Source organism: Rattus norvegicus, chromosome X (genome assembly GCF_021556685.1).
Source record: "Rattus norvegicus strain SHRSP/BbbUtx chromosome X, alternate assembly SHRSP_T2T, whole genome shotgun sequence".
Taxonomy (NCBI): Eukaryota; Metazoa; Chordata; class Mammalia; order Rodentia; family Muridae; genus Rattus; species Rattus norvegicus.
Window position 1 is genome coordinate 57813467 of NC_141554.1, and position 14197 is coordinate 57827663.

General features: G+C 40.2%; 1 protein-coding gene and 1 long non-coding RNA gene across 2 annotated transcripts in view; one reads left to right on the forward strand and one right to left on the reverse strand.

Annotated features, from left to right (window-relative positions):
* Positions 1-8726, reverse strand: part of Xdh-ps1 (xanthine dehydrogenase, pseudogene 1) — a 29693-nt gene extending 20967 nt beyond the window's left edge. The window contains exons 1-2 of the long non-coding RNA XR_015646977.1: positions 8614-8726; positions 4279-4385 (exon numbers count right to left, since the gene is read on the reverse strand). This is a non-coding gene — a long non-coding RNA (xanthine dehydrogenase, pseudogene 1). The remainder of the gene's footprint in view (positions 1-4278; positions 4386-8613) is intronic.
* A 12-nt stretch (positions 8727-8738) lies between these two features.
* Tab3 (TGF-beta activated kinase 1 (MAP3K7) binding protein 3) overlaps positions 8739-14197 on the forward strand; it is a 72301-nt gene continuing 66842 nt past the window's right edge. The window contains exon 1 of the mRNA NM_001433003.1: positions 8739-8932. The gene's annotated coding sequence lies outside the window, so the exon portion shown is untranslated. The remainder of the gene's footprint in view (positions 8933-14197) is intronic.

Below are 14197 nucleotides of genomic sequence, written 5' to 3' on the forward strand. Positions count from 1 at the left end.
CTTCTGGCTGTGCCAATCTCTGTACTACTAAAACAAAATACGTGGGAGTAGCTAATTTATTAAAAAAATAGATATTTTAGGCCATTAGGGTGACTCTAAAGGTAAAAGAACTTGCTGCTGATCCTGACAAGGCAACCTTGATCCCCTGAGAACTACACAGTGAAAGGAGAGAACCAATTCCTGTAAGTTGATCCCCAATAAATAAATAAGCATAATAGAGATATCTAATACTAATAGAAAATAAAAAAATAAAATGTATACATCATTCTGGATGCTAGAAATGCTAATATTGAAGAGTGAATATCTAGTGAAGGATTCTTGCTTCCTTATCTTATAGAGGAAGGTGACAGGGTGAAAGGGGGGAGAAACTAGGTTTCTGCCATTTTGGAGACAGTGGTTCTATATTCTGTTCAGGCTGGCAGTGAACTCAATATATAAACAAGGCTGCCCTAAGATTTGGGGCGACTCTCTTGCTTCTGCCTCCCAAGTACTAGGATTAAAGACATGCTGCTGGCATGCTCCATGTCCAGCTACCCCTTTTCAAACTGACCATGCCCACATTAATGACATGAATTCCCCCAGCCTCATCTCTTAAAAATCCAATCTCTTAATACTGCTAAAATGATAAAGTTCCATAGGAGTTTGGTAGGGCATATTCAGATCATAGCATTTTCTATAAGTATGCTTTAGATTAGATTCTCTGGGGGTTTATTTTGAAATATCTGAATGCAGAGGGCTTGTTGAGACGTTATCTTAGGAAATATGGTAGGTGAAGTCTTAGGGAAAGTGGTAGGGAAGACAGGATTGGATAGAGGAAAAGACTAAACCATGATGTGGTTACAACCAAGGACTATAGACTAGACGACTACAGGGAGCTTGAAGATGGGAATGGCATTTCAGAACTATCCCACATTAAGGGAAAGGTTCCTGTGTTATTTTTATCTCCACATCAGCCAGGCACTGGCTATGGGCCACCCACTGTGACAGTGCATAACCATTGTGAGGCAGTTCCTTGAAGGTGAAAGCATTTCTTAGTGAGAGACAGAGATGTAAACTTTGAGGAACCAGTGGTTAACACAGTGGCATTCATTGCCCAGAGGCAGAGATCCTAGAGGAGCAGCACACTCTACACCACACAGGTCATTACTGTTAGATATAGATGCAGTAAGTTACTCCACAGGAGCCCTTTGTAATTCACTTACTGCTCATTGGGTATTTCTGGCCTAGCCAAAGCCAGTGTTTGCTCCTAATCCTATTATTCACACACTGACTCTGTAGCAAATCTACTTTGCTGTCTCATTAGAGTAAAAATTGTCTTAACAAATTTGTGAACCTTCAGTTAAGAAAAGTAGGACACTTTTGGCTTATGAATGAAGATTAGTCTAGAGCACTGTTGAGCATAAGGAAGGAAACAATACCTCAATGAATGAATTTAGAACAGATTGAAATGTGTTCTATCTGAAATGTACGTTTGGAAAAAGGAATATAGGAATGATTTTTTTTCTGTTAAAGAGAACTGCCCCTCAAATAGTTCTGTTCCTAATACTAGTTAATCTTTACCTTCAAACAAGAAAAGGAAGTTGAGCCAACTTAAATGAGAAAAAGAAGTTGAACTATAATCAAATTTTTCTGAGATCTATTCCCCATCCCGATATGACAGCTTTGCTCAGGACAAGAAAGTGGAGAATTAATCTTTACCCACTGAGTGGAGATGTAAACATCTGGGAATGGTAGAGTAGCATGGAAAGGAAGGGGTGTGAAACGTCTTATGATGATTTGTAAGTGGAATTGCTGAGATCCGTGTCTTTTATCAATCCACTTCAGGTCATACCTGAAACCCAACCTCAACCTTTTGGCTTATTCCAAAAAGAGTCATTGTAAGTGTAAATATTTTCATATATCAAGAGGAACATCATACTATATCAACAGGAACATTAATCCACTACCTACTACCAGCTATATAACTCAAAATTCAGAGAACGATGTGTGGTATGTTTGTATCCTAGTGTGGCCCACAAGTAAAAAGGGTGGAGTCATACAAAACTGCTGTTACTTCTTTCTCTATACCCTTCGAATATTCACTAATAATATGTTCCTTCTTTTGGTGTCTTGAGCAGTTCTACTTTCCTGACCACAGTCAGTTCAGTTGATAGAAACTATTAAAGTAGATGGTACTTAATTCTCTATCAAGCTGAGGAGACATTGTGATACTCTTTCTCTCCCCACTCTTTCATTAGTTTGTCTTTGGTGGGTTGTTTTTTTGTTTTATTGAAACCAACTCTGGCTATGTAACACAAGCTGGCCTTGATCTCAATATCCTTCTGCATCTGCCTGCCAAATCCTGTGGTTACAAGCCTGTACCACAATTTTTGGCTAGGAAGTGATAAGTGAAGGTTAGGTAGGGAACAAAGTAGTTCATAGAATATGTAGAAAAGATTGTATTATGGGAGACTCAATTCTCCTTTGAACATTACTAAATTAAAGATTACAGTAAAGATACATCAATTAAAGGGTCTGCATAATGTAAAATTAACGTAATAAAACAGGATATTTTAACATAAAGAGATCTATCTGAATGAGAGCTTGAGAACTTATGCTAGGTTGCAGGCAAAAAGATATAGATAGAAGATTTGACCTTCCTTAGAAGGAAGAGATACACACCCCAGTTCAATTCCCATGGGGCTTTTCCCCTTACAGAGGATTATAATGTCCCATGAGCCTTAATGTTCCAGAGGAGAACTTTTAACAACTGACCTCAGAAATTCAAATTGGCTAATATCAAATGGCCTGACAAGGACAGTCACCACTGACAAGGTCCCTCTTAGGCTTACAAAAGATAACCATAAAATAAATGGTTAAGGATCCAGTCATTCTGCAGGCCCAGAAAGGGCTCACTCCCACCAAGGCTCAATTAGGTGCTTAGCACCATTCTCAGGGAGAGCGGCCATCCAGTTTGTCAGAGTAATTACTTTGGATCCCTTCCACAGGGTGTGTATGTCTATTGGACAGCAATTCATTCTTTCTAGAACTGATTCATAATGTCAATAAGAGTTGTCCTTCCATATCCACCAGCATAACAGTTTAAAACTTTACAATATGGTCATGTACTGACATGATATGCTGTATAATATTGCCTAAAACTAATGAATTTATTAGATTGTGGAATTGCACATGATAATGAGAACCATAGCTCTTACCACATACCTCATCAAGAAGAAGCAGACTGCTTAATGAAATGGCCCATTCAAAAGCCACAGCTATATATTTTTAAGCTTTTATATTATATCCCACAGACTTGTTGGGGACACCTAATGCTGTTTGTCTCATATATAGCCTTTATTATTGTCACCATGTGAAATCCTGACTGAAACCAGAAAAATAAATGCTAAGCTGAATCCAATCCAAGTTGTGCCCACTGCATAATCAGAAAACGAAATGATTGTTTTAAGGTATTATGTTTTGAAGTGGTTTGTTACATGAAAGAATACATTCTCAATACAGCAGGTGTGGCCAACAATACCTAAAAGTAAGATGTATTTGATACAGGCAAAGAAAATACATCATAAATTCTTTCCTATTTTAAAGAGGGATTCTAGGCTTTTTTTCACAGGATCCAGGGAGAGGTAGCAAAACCGGTTGTGTGACTATCACTCATACATTTCCTACAGCCTAAATACGAGCCGGCTACAAGGGAAATATTTATTAACTATCACATTTGAAGGACTGTTACAGATTTTCTTTCTTTATGGGGAAGGGAAGGCCACACAAGGTGGCCTCTGAGCTGAATTAGAGCTGTCTTCAAGATGTATCACCCACCAGCTGCTTCATTACTGAACTATACATATCTGTAGGTCATACCTGATGAGCTTTAGGGAGACCTTGCCACATGTCTTTGGAATTCGGAGGCCTGAATCAATATAGACACAGCTGCTTGAATCATGAGAATCATGAAGGTAGGAATCTTAATGGAACAACAGTGCGACCTGTTTGTTGTTTAGCATAACAACGATATATCAATTTGCCAAGGATCGGATGAGTGTTTCAGAAGGAAAAATAACATTGGGGCTTTTGCTCATGTCCTTCTTTAGTATCTATTAATGGCTAAATGGTTCCTGGCAGTAAGAATTGTGGATGTTCTACAGGAAACGGGTACAGAGACAGAATTAGAAGACTGTTGGTTTGTATCTAAGAACCATGTGATGGAAAGGGGTCCTGTGTGAGCACCAGCACTTGCCTTATAGTTTCACACAATCCCCCAGCAATTAGCAAAGGACTTACAGTAACAGTGAAAAGTCAAGGAGACCAGGAGCTGAGCAGAGAGGTCTGGCAGAGAAAAAGCACCATTTGTGTCCTGGGTTGTGTCAATTACTCTTCCCAGTGAAAGGCTACAAGGAAATAAAAACAAATCAGAAAGAAAGAACCAGTTTTCAGCATCTGCCATTTCCAGAGGACAAAGCCATCTTGATACAGTATTCGTGAAGTGGTAACTTGGCCAATTCCATTCTCACTCTCTTTGTTCCTGAAGAAGCAGCTAGATTTAGCAAGATTGGGGGTGGGGTAGGAAATGATGTAGAAACACAGGGACGGAAAAAAAATAGAAGGGTTTTCTTATTTCGATGTCAGGACTCTCATTGGTGGCACTATCCAAATGGGAGTGCAGATAAAATACAACTTTAAATATGTATTAAAGATTAAATAATATTTTTATTAGTGTGAACGTGTATGTGTGTGTGTGTGTGTGTATGTGTGCGTTGTGTGTGTGTGTCACACACGTGCATGCTTGTATAAATATATGTTATGTGTGTAGGGTGTTCATGGAGGCCAGAAGAGGATATGAGATCTCCTGGAGCTAGAGTCATAGGTGATTCTGTGATACCTGCTATGGATATTGGGAATTGAACTTGAATCCCCTACAAGAGCAGCAAAAGCTCTCGACCACTGACCCTTTTCTGGTTCCAAGATACAACTTTAAATCAAGTCCTGGGATTTGGTTGACTATTAACATCGGAGAAGTTTTAGTGAGGTACTTGGTAGAGTGTATTCCCCCTCTGTCACTAGCAGGCAGACATAGCAATATGATTAGATCTGAGTTGTGAATGTAGATATTCTTCATAACTTCTAGGTTTTTGTTGTTTTGTTTTTGTTTTCTTTTTAACAGAAATAAGATGCTTTCATCTTCCTGATGACTAAAACATAATATAGTGCTGAGCTAGTTTTGATAGCAATCTAGGAATGGAAAAGCAAGAAGACAGAGGGAGGCCCACTTCAGTTTACATTAGAACAGAACTGCCGCATTAGTGAACCTTTTGTATGTAAAAAGGAAAAGACTTAGAATTATGTCACTGTAAACATTTATTTCTCATTCCAGATTTGAAAGTTGGCTGCGACTGCCCTTTTTGTCCTGAAACTCAAATCTTGAAGCGGGTTTTCTACATGATATTTAGCACGGTAGTCTTCACTATGTGTAGTATGAGACAGCTGCTTAGGACTCCTTCCTGATTTGAACACCCATAGCTTCCAAAACAAGTGGCTCTTGATGCTAGAAGGTAAGGACTACATTCAGCTCTAGTCCACATTTCATTTTCATCAGACTGAAGGAAAATTGAACATTTTATGAGTCTGGTACTTCCTTTCCCTAGCAGCCCTTGGATCTGGACTGTAGTTTCCCAGGACATGCAAATTCAGTTTTAGATATGCTCCTGAAGACCACATTGCCACGAAAGCTGCCCTCTCCTCAAAATTTGCTTTCACAAACCCTCTTCTAAATGTCTGAAGTGCACAATCACCATTTTCCAACTGGACAATCTCCATTCCCCTTTCTTCCCGTTCGTTCTACACATTGTAGCTACCTCGTGCAGTTTAGTATTCATGTAAGTGAAAGACTAAGTTTACAAAGGCAAATTGATATAGGTCGAGTTTGTTGTAGTTCACGCTTGCAGGGCAAAGTCCATCACCATCAGGAAGGGATGGCATCAAGAATACTTCTAGCTGTGGGAGTAAGAAAGGTAGGTAGAGGGGTTGGGGATTTAGCTCAGTGGTAGAGCGCTTGCCCCCCTGGGTTCGGTCCCCAGCTCCGAAAAAAAGAAAAAGGAAAAAGAAGAAGAAGAAGAAGAAGAGGAGGAGGAGGAAGAGGAGGAGGAGGAGGAGGAGGAGGAGGAGGAGGAGGAGGAGGAGGAGGAGGAGGAGGAGGGGGAAAGAAAGAAAGGGAGGTAGCTAGTCATATTACATGCACAGACAGGAAGCAGAGAAAAAATGTCGATGCATAGCTTGCTTTCTACTTGAAATGTTTTAATAGTATATTTTTACTAATTCTTTGAGAATTTCACACTGTGTATCATGATCCCATTCAGTATTGCCTACCTATCCTCAGCACTCTTCCCAGATTGAACTCCTCCTCCACTCCCCGCTTGTGTCTTTTTTGTTTGTTTGTTTGTTTGTTTGTTTGTCTGTTTGTTTGTTTGAAGAGACTATCTTCCAACAGATGACTCAATCCTCTGGCTCTTAGAATATTTTCACCCCTCTGTCCTGGTTGTTGATGTTTCCTGAGCCTTAAATTTAGGGGATATGTTGTAAATATACTAACTAGGGATGGGAACCCCACAATCAACTGTTATCTGCATTTTGACCGATTGATTTCTGCTTTTTAGTCTCTCCAGGAGCCTCGTCCATAGACTGGTGTCATCTACATTCAGGGTGACTCTTCTCTCTTTATTTAAACCTTTTTGAAATGTCCCACTCACAGATGTGCTTAGAGATTTGTTAGAGCAGTGATTCTAAGTCTTTTCAAGATAGACGATCAAGATAAACCACCATACTATCCTTGTGGAACACGGACTTCCACCACCTTTTCAGTTACACAATAATAACTTTTTATATTAAAGTTGGTGTTAAAATAACCAGGATGGTTTGTTTCTTGATATCACTCCAATCACTCCAACTAGTTCTCTAAACTAGCTTCTATGGGATGACCCTGAAGAATTTCCTGTATGAGATATTTTCATTTAACTTCATTAATATTTTACTGAGCATAAAATAGTGGGATTCAATGATATTTAGTACATGTATATCATTGTTGCTTGCTTATATATTCCTTCATCACCTTCCCGTTCTCTCTCTCTGCTTCTGCTGGTCTTCTTCCAAACAAATAGTTCTCCTTTTGCTTCCCTGTCATACACACGCACACACACACACACACACACACACACACACAATGTATGTATATACACTTAAATCCCAGTTCTGTATTTGAAATAGAACATGGAGTATTTGTTTTTATTTTTTCCTCAAAATTGTCTTCTCCCTCATAATTCCTTTAGGTAACTTTCTCATGCTACATAGGTTGTAATATATTGTTATGCCATATATATATGATATGCATATATATGATACACATATATGTATATATACTTAAACCTAGGTTCTGTATATGAGAACATGTAACATTCATCTTCCTTTTCCCTTACAATTATCTACTTCCTGTTCCCTTTAGAATTATACCCCTCTTCATCCCATATACTTCCTATTCTACTTTTCATGATATATATATATATGTATATATATATATAACACATATATCCTTTAAAAATATAGATTCTGCATACAAGAGAAAGTACACCCCAGAATGGCTTATTCCAATTAATTATCTCCAGTGTCATTCATTTTTCTCAAAACACATAATTAATTTTCCTTCGTAGCAGTATAAAATTCCACATTTTTACATGCCACATTTTTATCCACTCATCTGACGATGAATATCTTGGCTGATCCTATATCTTGGCTGTTGTGAGTAGTGCTATAGTAAATGTAAATGTACAAGTATGTCTGTGGTATGCTTGGAGTCCTTCGGTATATATTCAAGAATGATATATGTGGGTCACATGGAAGTTCTATTTCTAGTTCTTTTTCTTCTTTGAGCAATGGCATCTCTCTTTGAATTCTATCTGCTTACTTATACCACAAAACACTTTTCCTGTCCTCCATCTCAGACCAATTTTTGTTCTGTGGTCAGAGCATTATGTTTCTTTCCTCAATAGTAGGTGTATAGGAAATTGAACAAAATTTGACTCAATGAATCACAAGAAAAAGATAAAACTAGAAAAGGGGTAATTTGTGTGAAAAACAACAGTTGTTTTCTCTGAAGAGCATAGTAATGTGAACCAACAGAATGAAAGGGCATCTGAGACTTTCTGAACAACAGGGTCACAGCAGAGATAGGCGCAAGGGGCTGGAGGACTTCTGGGAGCATCTAAGCCTGTTTTAACCCTAGGAGCTTTTGTGGGATGCCAAGCCTTAAGAGATGCATCTCATTTTGGCAACTGATTGTGCCAAGCGCTTTACCGGGTTTCACTTGAGTTACTCCACCCCACACCTCAGGAGGAAGCAGGTAAAAACTCCGAGCCTGGATCGCACTTTACGAGAAGCTCGGGGAAGGGGGCAGACCCACGGTCTCGCGCAGGCGTACTAAGTTTCCCAGTGCGGGTGAGGTGGGTGGGGTAGGGTGGTGGGGAGAGCAGCTCCGACCTAGGCGAGCATTCGCGGGGGTTCATTTATCACCTTTCCTGTGGGGACCCCGCCCTCTGGTTCCCGTGGGCAAAGCCTCGCGAGATCGCCTACCGCAGGTCCGGGCGGTGCCATCTTTGTGTCTGGCGAGCGAAGGCGTCCGACGGAAGCCCTGAAGCCGGCAGTTCTTTGGCCAACCTCTCCCTGAGACCGGATCCAGGAAATACGAGGCGGGCCTCAGTGGGAGGGACCCCGTGAGGGAGGAGGAGGCAAGGGGGCGGCGGCAGCGGCGGCTCACACCGGATCTGCCCTCGGCGCGGCGCGCACTGAAGGGGGTTCGGCCGGGGAAGCGGCGCCCGCCCGAACCCCCCGTGGGAGCCTGCGGACCGACTGAGAGCCTAGCGGAGGAGCTCGGAGCGACAGCGAGGGCTCGGTGAGTGGTGGCGGGGAGGCCCAGCACCTGCCCGAGGCCAGGACTTTGGGGGTGCCTTGGGGTCGTCCTACTGACCCCGCGCCCACGACGTTGGGCGTGTATGAGACTGCGGGTGTTGGCGGGGCTCCGCTCGGCCTCTGGCTCTTAGCCGGCCCGGGTAAGTACCTGGCTGCGGGAGGTTTGCGCAGGGCCTGTCGTGGCGGCTGCGCCCGCCCGGACGCCCCAAACGCCCCGAGGCCGAGGGGAGAGGGAGTGGCTGCGGGATGGGGGTGGAGGGGCTTGATCGCTATCAGCTCTCTCGTGGAAGGGGATGATGCGGTTCCTCCAGGGCTCCTGGACATCATGCAGAACGCACCTCTATGGACAGGTTCGAAGTCCTGGTAAGGTGTTCAGAGATTAGGGCTCACCGAACTAAGGCTGTTTCTCGTGAAAGTGTTGGGACATGTGCGCAAGGTTAGTAGTGATAGTAATGACTGTCGTGGAAGAGGTTTGCAAATAATTGTTGGCAGATGTTGAGTAAAGCTAAGACGTTGCCTTCTTTTAAAGATGACACTGAACAGCCGCCCTCTGAGGTCCAACAACAGATTAGAGTTGGTCCTAGTTGGATTTTTATAGTTTAGTGCCTCGTATCTGCTTATAAAGTGGATTAAGTAGGATGGGTGGAGGTAAGATGTAGGCACGGTGAAGGAGAAAGATGCACAATAAAAATCAAAAGTTTAGGCTCAAGACATGTAGAAGTATAAAGCACTGCCTGTTCTGAAACATAACATTTAGATTTTTGTTGTTGCTGAGAAAATTTCCTGTCAGTGGGGCAAGGCAGGGCTGTTCAGTTGTGGTCTTTGGTAACCTTTGTCAGTCTGTATCATTTATAATAATATATTTACTTAGGAGTTTGTAAAAGGAAAAGAATGAGTAGTATAAAAACAACTTGATGAACTGAGCTTGCTCTGTACTTGTTGGTGGGTTGGGGGTTGGGGGAAGTTTCCTTTTTGCTTTATGAATGATTTGTAGGACTATAGACGAATACATTTTAAAAGGAAACCTGGTCAAGAAGTTTTTGGGTTTTTTTTTAATGGAGGTTTAACTGTATAATCAATTACAAAGTACATCATCTTCTACGCTCACTTTTTCTCAATGAACACTGGAAGCGTGCAAGCACTTCTTAAATTCTACACATACATAATTTTCAATCAGTGGGTTATATAATTTTTACAAACATATAGTCCCCCTCCCCCTTTTCCCTATAACTTGTTTAATTAAGGCAAAGTTAACTTTAGTGAAAGTAGATAGTAAATATATGATTACTGTGGTTATATCTGACAGGGCATAATGAACATTCAGTTACCCTGACTTTTCTTCTGCTTTCTGATATATTCTTTTCTTTAATTGTAGACCACCCTGTACAGTCTGGGTTGGAGTAAAGTGAGCAGAGTATTTGCAGTCACTGGGCTTGGTAGGCAGTATGCATTTTAATTTATTCCTTAGAGTTTCTCTATGTTAAAGATAATGCCTATTATACAGATAACAGCATACAACTTCAATATTCTTCTGTAGCTTACAGAGCTGAGGTTATACAGTCGGTAAACTAGAACTCAAATTCTTGTACATTTAAGTTTAGGGCACGTGTTATTTCTAGATATGCTGTGTGTGTTTATGTGCTGACACAAAATTTATTGAAAGTGGAAATTTTTTAATGTAAAGAAACCATTCAATCCTGTTGAAGGATTTCATGTGTCTTTAACAAAAGGTAATCTCAAGTTGTCTTTTTCCTTTTAGATATGTCTTTTATCGGGACAGAAGTACAGTGTGAGCTAATGTGTAAAGATTCTAAATAGCTAGTAGTGACCTATACCTGAAATTCATGGTTTTGGTAATTTCACCTTCTGTTTTAGTGTACCCAAGATATTTCAAAGAATAAATATTGTATTTACTCTTATCTTGAATTTTATTTATAATTGCACTACTAAAGTAAAGTAGTGACTTCACAGGGGCTTCAGTTTGCTTCGTAGGAGTTTTGTGATAACATATAGTCAGTTACCTTCTTAGACCTCAGTCCAGTACTTGTTAGGCAGTTTTGCTGTTCTTTTCATTTAGTCCCAAAGTTTTAGAGTTAGATTGCAACGTCATCTCTCATGGGCCTAGGGGTTGATGGATTTTAGATCCTCCTGAGCAGGATTTTCTGAGCTGATGATGAAATCACAGGGACACTTTGCAGAGGTGTTAGGTTGGGGGAGGCATAGCTTTTAGCTCCCACTGGACTCTGCTGTTGGGTCTCTTGACGTGCTGGTGAGCTCGTCCTAGCTCTTATCTCTGTTCAAGAGACAGGCCCCACATCTGGGTAGAGTTCAGCAGGAAGAACAGCCAGAGGGGTTGGGGGTGGTGTGAGGAGGAAGATGACACCTGAGTGGTGCTCATCTTCCAGCTGGTCATTTGGCCAGAGTTAATTACGTGGTTAATTATCTTTGGCTGGAAATTCTAGAAATGCTTTGCAGTTTGGGATTTTTTTCTTAAGGTGTAAATTGTTTTAAAAGTCTTCCTGGAGTAGCCTTGTCTCACAGATATGGAAAAAGGATTTCTGAGTTACCCAGTCTGGATATGTGTTCTATGGAGTGTGGGGCTGGTTTAAATAACACCTTGTAACCTTGATGGACAATCTTTGGGCTGAAGGAGCAAGTTTTTAATTATAGTTGTACTCCCAAGAAAGTTAAATATACTTTACTTGGGAAGGTAATTACTCCTAGTATTTGGTCTATTAGAGTGGAAAATATTGACAAATGAGAAAACCTACCTGGAAGTAAACAAAGACTTTCTGACATAATTTATATAATCAGTATATAAAAAAAATACCAAGAAATTGTATTTATCTAGAAGATTATTTTTATACCTTTGGCATAACCCTATATTGGTACCATAATCATGAATATTTGTCTAAAATTGAAATAGATGTAAGGAAATATTTGGAACTATCCAACTGAATCCTAAATATTAACAGCATCTTTATAATTTAATTAATTGAGAGATCTACTGGATACTATCCAACTGTCCAGAATCTCACTTTTCTTTTTGCTTAAAGTCTCTCAGCTTTTATTCCTTCCTTTCTTGATGCTTTCCTGCCCTCACCTGGATCTTTTCATTAATTCTCAGTTGACCCTGGGTTCTTTTACAAGGTGCATGAAAAGTGAAGAGAACTACAAAGCCTTTAAGACATCCCCCCAGTCTGAATTCTTTTACCCTAGCAAGTGAAGAGGAATGTAGTTAAGACCCCATAACCTACCAGCTTGTGTCTTTAAAAGGAGAATGAGAATAACAGATTGAGGGAGGCAGTGTCCAGACTCTTGCTATGGTTTCCTGTCCCTTCTTCTTAAGAGTCAAGAAGCTAAGTTTGTAGAAGCCAACGTGCTGCAGAAGTGGGTACTGTTCCCTCTCCTCTTCATCATACACCCCACTCTCAGATGGTCCACTCCCTCCTTTAAGCAGTCATCTCAACTTCTGTCCTTCTCCTAACTAGCTTTTGCCTTCATCCTCTCTGATCTCTCCCCTACCCCCAACTCTGACTTTTGTCCTTTTTCATGCCCTTTCTCCTGCTCTGCTTTGATCAGATCTTAAGGAAGCTCAGACTGTTTTCTTAGTGAGGGAAGATTTCCTTCTACTTCCAGAACTTAATAGGGCAGTGTTAGTTGGTGTGGTACTGAGTTGGAATGCTAAATGGGTTTTCCCATAGAACCATTGCTCACAGAGCTTGGTGTTTTGTATACTTGTTACCCTATGGATGTTTAGGCTTTCATAGATCGGTTTAGAAATGTAGAACATTGATCATTGTATCCTGGGAAGCCCATGCCTGAGGTTCAAATGTATGATTTTAAAAGCACAGCAAGGCAGCCATGAAGTGGAAATTTCTGGTTTCTTTAGAAACTCAGTTGTGTCATATCAAGTTTTTATGGAAACTGTACCTTTTTCCCACTACCTCTGCTGGGCTAGAAGGGAGATAAAACATTTAACTACCCATATTAAAAGTAGGTTTTGAAAATTATATGCCTACACAGCTGTACATACGAATTCAAAATGATCTCAACAGTGTGCACAAGACTTGTACAAGCTCAAGACAGAACAAATCCCAGTATAAAGATGGGAGTTAGGCACAAAAATATTGGTAGTTGGTTTAGCTATTTAGAGAAACAGAGTTAGTTTTCTCTAACAGTAGACCCTGGTAAGTTAGCCGCACTCCAGTAGAAGACTACATATCCAGGAGTATTTGGGGAGCAAAAATTGGTTTTCATAGGATTTTCTTTTAAAGGACACAAAGTTGGGAAGGACAGGGAATCTGGGAAGAGTTGGTAGAGGGAAAGTGAATATGATCAAAATATATTATTTTAAGATTTTAAAAAAAATCTCAAAAAATCTTATTAAATATTAAAAGTGCCTTGTGTTCTAGAAATTGTTGGAAGCTACCTGCTTTTTATGAGAATGGTAGGTGGCCCACCTTTGACCTATTCAAATTTAGTGTAGTTATGCTGATGGGATGGCTCTTCTAGGAAATAAACTGATAAAGGCTTTTTCAAGTCTATAATCTTTGAAAATGTTTATTTATACATATGAGTGCTTTGCCTGTGTGCATGCCTGTACACCACCTGCCCAAGTTGACCAGAAGGCATTAGAACCCTGGGGAAGTTATTAAAGTTATCAGATGCCATGTGGAACTGGGAATTGAACTTGGGTCCCCTGAAAGAGCAGCCTATGCCCTTAAGCACCGATACTGGTCTTTTAAGATGTCAGTGAAATTTTTCTAAATTTGGGTACACATTTTGAAATAAAAAGTATATTTGTTCCATTATTATTTGTAATAATGTTTGTTATTAAAGCGTATCTTGCTGGTGGTGCTAGAACAACAAAGTTCTAGTTTGTCATGGAAGAGCTATCTTGTTTGCACTATTTCTTGTTGATGTTTTGAAACTTTTCAAAGGTCCTGTCCATCTTGGTGTTATTTATCTGTCTTACTTAGTGATAAATGAGGATGGTGTTTGTTACCTAAAGGTTTTAAGATAAAGGTTTATTAGTCTGCTGTGATGTATGCTCTAAATGGTTGTGGTATTGAGATGATTTCAGTAAGAGGTTTCACAGTGAGAAAAGCAAAGTCTAACTTATTTTGTACTTGTTCTCCATAAAGTATCAAATCAGTTTAAAGGAAATAGTCTTAATACAAGTCAAGGTGAGGCTTTAACGGTTGTCCTAGGCCATTCTTGTTTGAAAACCGAATTTCAGTTTATA